Source organism: Pundamilia nyererei, unplaced genomic scaffold (genome assembly GCF_000239375.1).
Source record: "Pundamilia nyererei isolate P.nyererei 1_Seehausen unplaced genomic scaffold, PunNye1.0 scaffold00125, whole genome shotgun sequence".
NCBI classification, from domain to species: domain Eukaryota; kingdom Metazoa; phylum Chordata; class Actinopteri; order Cichliformes; family Cichlidae; genus Pundamilia; species Pundamilia nyererei.
In genome coordinates, this window is record NW_005187526.1 from 962,299 (window position 1) to 969,968 (window position 7,670).

Below are 7,670 nucleotides of genomic sequence, written 5' to 3' on the forward strand. Positions count from 1 at the left end.
GTGCCGGTGCTTAAACGGTGTTCGAACCGGTGCTTAAAGAATGGAGAACACACACTTTGTCCAAAAACCTCTCATGTTCAGCTGCTTTTGTGTAAAAAGATAACAATGTTAGCCTTTTCTGCAGCTATAGGGGATTTATGGTATCACTCTTGGCTGGAAGCAGTGCTTAATCAATGGAAAAAAAACACTAACTTTGTACAAAAACCTCTCATGTTTAACTGTTTCCCTCTTTTTCTTTGGGGAGGGGAGTATCTGCCATCAAACAAGAAGACAGCCGCATGTAACTACGACGGTGTTTGCTAGTTCACCTTACATGCATTAATTTAATAACATGGTTAGCCTACTCAACGTGAATTACACACGAACAACATTAAGCTACTCACACAGAAGACAAAGGCTGCTGCTGCCATCATTATTTCTGCTACACTGGCAGGGCTGCGGGCCAGCACTCTAATCTTCGGGTTCTTGGGGGATGTTGCTAACTCCGGGTCCAATAACAGGCAACCCACCCGCGGTAGATGTACCGGTGTGAGGTCTTGCTTCAAGCTATCAAATACGGCGCATTTCTCGGCTTTTAACAAAATGCTATACGTCACCAGGTTCGTTGTCAGATTCGAGGTGTTGCCTCCTTTGCACAGTTTCAGCTTGAAGCACTTGTTGCTGCTGAGTTTGCATCTTTTGCTGTGAAGTACAGCCAGACTTTTGACCGCTTCGCCTTGGACATTTTTAATCTGTAGCTCTGCTCTAAAAGAACGTACTACCTGGGCCCGCCTACGACGCTTGCAAAGGTAAAACGATTGGCTAGAATCCAAAGTGTATGACATCTCAGGGGGGAAAAAGCACCGAAATAAAGCACCGAAATGTGCGCTGCTTTTCGGTCTGGTCACTACCGTTTATGTCAGAACCGGTGCCGGTACCCATCCCTACTGCTGACCTTTTATGTAGAAATGTATGGAAAGTCATAGGTAATTCAATCCTCCCATTCAATCCTCCTGTTTCTATTAAGGTGATATTTTGTTTTCATAGATCATTCTAACTTTGTACAATATGCTTCCACTGCATTCACAGAACAAATTATTTTACATTAACAGATTTGATCGGGCCAACTAGAAAAAGCAAACTACAATGTTTTACATACATTTTAAATGTTCGTTTTCAAGTCAGATATAGAATATGAAATATGGATATTGTTATCACCTTGTTTTTCAGAACCTTCTATGATTTTTTTTTAATGTTTTCTGGGAATCCAATCTATACGGTTAACCTCTTTGTGAAAAGGTTCCTAGCATGAATGATAAGAACTACAGTTTTTAGCTCGACACATAACATATTTTATATGTCTAAATTATGAAGCTAGTGAAGGAAATATATTGTGTGTTACTTAACAAATCGTGGACCTCTTTTTATTCTAACTGAAGAGGAGCTCAGACAGCCTGTCTTAACAGATAAATCATATTCATAGTTGAGAGATGGGTGAAAAGCATTAGACAGGTCAAAAACCCTGAAAACGTTCAATTTAGTCACAGCTGAATTTACAACAAGTCATGATCATTCTGTACATTCCATCTTTTCCATAATGTCACATTTATGGTAAGAAAACAATGCTGATATAGTGCAGGTATCACTGATGATACATTCATTAGTTTATTTGAGGAGATACAAGAAATGGGTTTAATTTTTCCTAGTGATCAGTTATCACATGTCAGTTTCCCAAGATATATTTGTATGAACAACACACACACACTTATAAAGAAACACAGCAAAACAAACATCTGTCCAAAAGAAATATTTCCATACACACCCAAATAGATTCATTTTTAATTAGGACAAGATACTGCACTTTGAACATTTCTCATATAACCCTAAAGCAATTACTGTCACTGAAGGTGTGTGAAATTGGTGTAAAAACGCTAAAGCTGACTGCTAATTAATTCTTCCTTTGAAATGGCATTAAAACTCCCTTGAAAATATAAATCCCTTATTGCCATAGTAAACTCTTACAGGGACGGTGAAGAGGATATAAACCGGGCCAAGCATAACAACTTTTCTGTAACAGGTTCATTGGAAAGCTTTCATCCGTTAACGTTTTTCCATTTCTCCACTTCTGCCACGGGGCGGGGAAGAGGGCGAGCGGAGGGCTGGCGGATGGTGCCGAGTGCTTTTAAATTCCACTTTCCCCAACAATCCCACTTCTTTCCTCCTCTTTCTCTTAACTCAGCTGCTCCTTTCCATCTATTTCTCCTGTCTCTCTGCCTCCCCGTGTTCCTTTATTCTTCAGCCAATCCTTTTAAGGCTTCCATTAGAGCTTCAAATCAACTGATGTTCCTCTGATGCCAGCGCCTGTTAGAACTTCTTTCAGGATATCTATTGATCCTTTTGGCCTGACCATCTCTCTCTCGCTCTCTTTCTGAGTCCCTCTCTAGCTTAGTAAACAGGACCACAGGGAGTTCTTCTATCCCTGCTGGTTTGTCCCTTTGTTGAGGCTGGCACATCTCTGGCTCAGAACAGGCAGTGTCACCTGCTATCAGCCTAGTGCCATCACACTTTCCATTTTTGTCCACATACATCCATCACCGTGCTTTCTTCATCACGTTAAAGAGTCTCTGAAAATGGATTTGTACTGTCCTGGTTGCCCATTTTATTTGTTGTTTATGGACAAAAATGCAATCAACATTTTGTAAAATTATAGAAGATGTGACAGAGAAAGAAAAGGAGAACAGAAGAGGTGAGTGGGATACTAATAAGCCTCATCAGCTGAATTCAAATTGAGAATGCTACCTTGGACCTAACCGAACAGTGACCGTGGATAACACAGCCGGGGATGCAATGGGCCAAAATAATCTCTGTTGGTTAAACATATTTTATTCTGAAGTTAAATGTCTTCATTTTCTTTAAATATAAGTACACCTTAAAACATTTTAAACATATTTGTCAGTTACTGTAAACCATGAGTACTTCAAAATAACTACTTCTGGTAGCTGCAGTATTACACCATTTAAAAATATGTTTTTATGAGTTCAGTGTGTGGTTAAAGGTACAACATCAATGAAAACATAATGTGGAAAATTGCCTCATTTTAAAACAGTATGCTGGACTGTATAGTCACAGATTTTATGTTATGTTGTGTTCCTCATCCTCACATTCTCCTATATAAGTCCAAACTTTAATGTACATAATCTTCCTTATGGCAGAAAGTACATTATAAGTATAATAGCCAGCAAGAAAGAAGGTTGCTGAAACTTGTGTTGAGCTCTGAGACTTGACATTTTGCAGTTAACTGATGTCCATGAACATGAACCCACCATAGGGAAGGAATAAGAACAGAAAAGGCTGCGTGTGGAGGCATGTGAAGAGTGGCAGCTGATTAGTCAGTATATTAGTTTGTGACAGGCTCCATGATATCAGTTTGAAGTAATGCCAGGCTACAGAATCTTAATGCCTCATCAACTTTCATAACACTCATGCTTTTGACACAAGGCATTTTAATTTACCTTCTTAATAATAACAATAATAATACATTTTATTTAAGAAAGCGCTTTTCAAAACACTGAAGGACACCGTACACAAGCAATAACAACAACAAATATAAAAATTGACAAAATAATAATTTTTGTAGCAAATAAATGTTAAATGCTATCAGTGTAAGACATTTGCTCCACTATCTTTTTATGATGCATAAACTAGGCTTAATATTTTTAAATAACAAAGTAGAATCTGTGCAAGAAACATGGAGGTTAGTTCGACTGTTAGGACTGTTCATATGATGTTCAATTTTTTAACCAATTCACTCCCATTAACACCTGTTAGAAAATTATAATAGCTAATGGAGAAAACAAGGCCAGAGCGATGCAAATGTTTAAAAATGTGTTGTAGAGTCCACATAAAATGGGCATGAACTGAGTTAAAGGGATCTTGTGAAAAGTTTTTCTGGCTTGAATTGTCAAAAAAAAAAAATGAAACAAAACATTTTCAGTTTTTAACAGTTGTGATATTGTCTTTTTCATATTTTCAGTTAAATGTATATTTGAAATGATTTACATCACTGTGGTGTTGGATTGTGGCTAATTTGTGTACTACCTTAAATAAATCTATTGTAAAATATGTCCACAGTGAAGAGATCGCAGTAACCAGAGTTAAAGACCAAGAGTTTTTTGGAGACTGACATTTGAAAACGTGTCCAATCTATCTACCGCAGGTGGATTCTAGCGCCGTACTATTATGCATTTGGTGAACACCTTAAGTTAGCTACAGAGTGAACATGCAGTTAACTTTTAAATTGTGAGGGGACTGATTTGCTTTGGAGAGATAACTAAAAAGTAGATTTCTTGTTTTTATTATTCTTTTTTTTCCATTTAGCTTCACATGTAAATACTTTTTTTGTATTCACAGAAAGCCCCTGGAATCCGCATCTATTCTGTTCTCTTAACCTTAATTTGATTTTTATTTCTTTAAAATATTTTAGTCATATCACCTTTTTCTTTGCCTTAACCTTTTCACTCATTTTCTATTTATTTCACCTTCACCTTTTCCCTTTTTTATTACCATCTAACTTTGCTGTACTTTATTTCTCATTCACCATCACATTTGCCCCTCTCTGCTGCTTCACGGCTTTCTCTTCCCTCTGATCTCTTTCCTTTTCTCTTGATTGACCACCATTTCAATAGCAGCAGCCAAGGTTATTTGGCAGACGCCACAGAGCACATTTGTTTGTCCCTCTCTGCAACTGAAGAAGACATTCTGCTATTCTAACAGACTCCAGAAGAGAGTCCTTTGAATTGGTTTATAAAGAAGGCCAGCAGAGTCCCTCTTTCTCTCTTTCCTCTCTCCTTCTCTGCCTTTGTAGACGCTGACAAAGGAGATTCTCTGTGTTTGCCATGGGACCAGATGTACCCAGGCAGTAGACAGGATGCTAACCCCTGGAAGCCCTTATGTTCCTACTGCTATAGGACATTAAAGCTACACTTAGCAGCTTTCCATATTGGCAGCAGAATGCAGAAAGTCTCTGCAAACACTGAAAATGCATCAAAATTTCACTTCAGATTCTTAGCACAATTGTATCACTTTGTACTTTATGGCCCTGCGCTCTGACTAAATTCAGGAATAAATCTTTATCACTGCTGTGTGTAGCAGGAAGACTTGTGAGTTGTATGCAGATAACATGGGTGTAATTTTACAGAAAAAAAAACCGATTTCTGAAAAACTGAAACTGAAAGAAATGATTCCCAGTGAGAGGTGAGCACCCCTGGTGACCCAAAAGTTTTACGTTTGGTAATTAAGTTTGAAATCTCCATAAAATATTAGCCACTTTAAAAAGCATCCATAACCAACACTATCCTGCCATGAGGTTGAAGCTAAGTGTTACTTTTCACATATCTGATGCATTTTTGATCTGAAAGTATCTCATTACTGGGAAAAACAGGGTCAAAACAGACTAGCAAGAATCATGTCGTTAATGGAGAATCAATTTCACTGATGAAATAAATCCATGACAACTCTATGAAGGAAATCTTAGTACTGTTGAACTAACCACTGAAATTTCTGCAGTGGACTGACATCGACCACTGAAGAACTTTCCAGGTACTCATGAAATTTTCAGATATCAATCCATATCTGGAAACATCCAGCCATTCATCATCTATCTGTCCATCCGTCCATCCATTCTTCAGTTCATCCATCCATCTATCCGTCCATTCGTCCATCCATTCATCCATCCATCCATTTGTACGTCCATCTATCCATGCATCCATGCATCCATCCATCCATCCATCCAGCCATCCATCCAGGAGCTTATCCCTCCTGTGTTCCTCCAAATCACCAGAGAAACCATAAAAACTGAATGCTCTGAACACTTGCAATTCAAAGTCTAATCTACTGTATTATGTTATGACAAAACTACCGAGTAACTGCCTCCTTAAAAATTACACACAAAAAACACTCACTTTAAATCAAACTACAACAATAGACCATGTTTTGAGGAGTCTCAAAAGTGGCAAGCATAACACATTGTTGTTCATGATGGATCATGCCTCATCTATTCAAAATACATGCTTCAGCCAACCTAGTTGTCCTTCATGTGATGTGGTCACCATTCTGGAAATCCATAAATTCTCATTAGTCTCCTCAATCAGTTCCACTTTTTTATACTCGCACAGTGTTTTCAAAGTGTAACAGTATCCATCCCTATTCAAAGCACATAATCAGCTGCAAATGCAGAATGAGTCATGCAAAGATAAAAGACAAAGAATAGCCCCACATTTTTAAGGCATCATCATTGCTCCTATTAGGAATCACTTCCCTCCTCAGTTCTTACATGCAGTGTAATCCTGCTCAGTATTAAAGGCTTGACTCCTGCCACTGGCACACAGTGCAGCCCAGTTTCCCCGCTGCTTGAGACACACAATAGAAAACAATCCAGGAGTTAGATTGAAGTCATGCAGAGGTCAGCGGCTCCCTTGTGAGGAGCAGGAATGTTTTCACTGATGTGCTGCCTCTGCTGGCCAATAGGGAGCAGAAAATGATGATGGTTCTTTGTGAAATGAGATGCTGTAACAATATACACGTGTAATGGTAATACTGTTTCTGCGCAGAGATGGTCCTACAGGCATATATAAGATGAGTAAATCACACCAAGGGGAAATTTCCACTTTGCCTCTATTCAGTCAGGAGCATTTTGCTCCGAGTGGTTCATTATTTATTTCATTCATTAGATCAGAGTCTCTTTTTTGTGGTTTCCCATTAGCTACATGGTTTCAATAAGATCGAATTTAAAGAGTGATGATTTATGTATACATGTAGTTTAACTTGTCTTCTAATGCTAATACTGTTGATGGCAATCATTGGGAATTAAGAAAGAAAATTACTCTTAATTTCTTACTTTGATAGTATTTCACAGCCACTAATATTGCCTTGTGGCTTTTTGATTATTTCAGTAAGACAAAATCTGAGGGGTTTGAAGGTCTCTGCTTGAAATGACTGAAATATGTCACCCCTGTACTGCAAAGCAAGATCAACAAAACTGGGACATATTTTTATTTCCTTTCGTTGTCTATCTTCTTATCATATGGCAACAGCAATCCCACTAAGCAGTTTAAGAAGGAAACCACCTTTCTGAAAACCCATGTTTAACCTTAAAAGCATAAAAGACTGACCCACAATAGAAATGCACATCAAAAATGAAAATATACTCTCCCCAAGGAAAGACAAAGATTAAAGTATATGGTTGATGTAAAAGGAAGGGGAAAAAATCTATTATCCTTTGATTTACATTTACCTTGGACATGGAGTGCATTTCGGTATTTATAGGCACTGGCCTTTACTAGTAACTGGTGATCAAAAGCTACTGTGGACTTCTACTGCAGAATCTCTGCAGCAGAGACGTGGTGCATGCAACAGTACCCATGTGAAAGCGCAGCCTTGTTCTTCCACCTGCTTTATTTGCCAGATTTACCTCCCTGTGTCTTTTCTCCATTTCCTGAAAATGAAAATCAAGGCTTGCCTTTTTGACACAATAAAAGAAACCACCGCAGACTTCACAAATACAACGGGTCATAACAGAACTGAAATCCCATCTTGAACAGAAGATCTACTACATTTAAATCAGGTAAGGAGTTTGTTTTTACAGTCCAAGAAGATGTTGATATCTGGAATTACTAAATATTTTTTAAGCACAA